The sequence below is a fragment of the Phascolarctos cinereus genome, unplaced genomic scaffold (genome assembly GCF_003287225.1).
Source record: "Phascolarctos cinereus isolate Bilbo 61053 unplaced genomic scaffold, phaCin_HiC Scaffold_5;HRSCAF=322, whole genome shotgun sequence".
Lineage (NCBI taxonomy): Eukaryota > Metazoa > Chordata > Mammalia > Diprotodontia > Phascolarctidae > Phascolarctos > Phascolarctos cinereus.
The window spans coordinates 290,022,607-290,023,606 of record NW_027555958.1 but is presented as its reverse complement, the minus strand read 5'-3'; positions in this window follow the sequence as shown (position 1 = coordinate 290,023,606).

Sequence of the window (1,000 nt, the reverse complement as noted above, 5' to 3'; positions counted from 1 at the left end):
TTCACAATTTGCTTTCATTTGTTTTTCTTTGATTTTTAAAGAGGTTGGCTATTTTTTGAAATTTTTCTTTACAATGTATCAGAAATAGCCCTTGGGATCTTTCCTTTTCCTTAGCAAGGTTGGGCCCTGGCCCTTGGGCCTGGCCTTTGTGACTCACCTCAACCCCCACCAATGTTTTCCCCCTAAGATGACTAAGGCCCAGTCCCAGCTTCTGGATCCCTAAGCCTCAATAGCAGCAAATTGAGGAGGAGGGTTTGAGGAGGTGGGGCAGAAGACAGGACTATTAAGTGTGCAGTCTCTAGGAGACAGTTATCTGCTTGCAATCCCCCTGGACCCCGGAAAGGACCAGGAAACTGGAGCAGGAAGCCAGACGGAAGCCAGAGGGAAAAAAAAGACCTGATGGTACTAGATTCCTCCCCAGTCATTTTCCAAAAGTCTTGGCTGGGGCGGCTATTCAAAAATCATTAAGTACTTACTATATGGGAAGCACTGTGCTAGTTTAGGGGTGGGGGTGGGGAGACAAAAATAAAACAAAACCGGGTCCCTACCCCTAAAGAACTTATCTGGGGGAGGGGCAAGGGAGAAGCTTTGTGGAGTTTCCATTTCAAGAAAGGATGTTTTTAAGGAGACTTTGCAAAAGGAATGTCCTTTGTTAGACTATGCATCTTGATTTTTAGTTTAGAAGATAGAAACATATAAACAGAAGACAGAAATAGCCTGGCATAGTGGATAGAAGACCTGCTTTGGAGTCAGTAAATCAAATCCTTCTACTCCTGCCACTGGCCACATGATCCGGGTCAAGTCACTTAATCTCTTGATAGCCCAGGTACAGCTCTCGGTCTATAAATTGCAGAGCAGTTATTGTTCTGCATTGGTATAGGAAATTTCTTCACAGAGAGTTCTCTACCTCAATGAAATCACAGGAGCAGATCCACCCTCCTCCCCACACTTCCTGTTCACCCCATCCCTACAGACAATATATACAAATAAATGGAACATA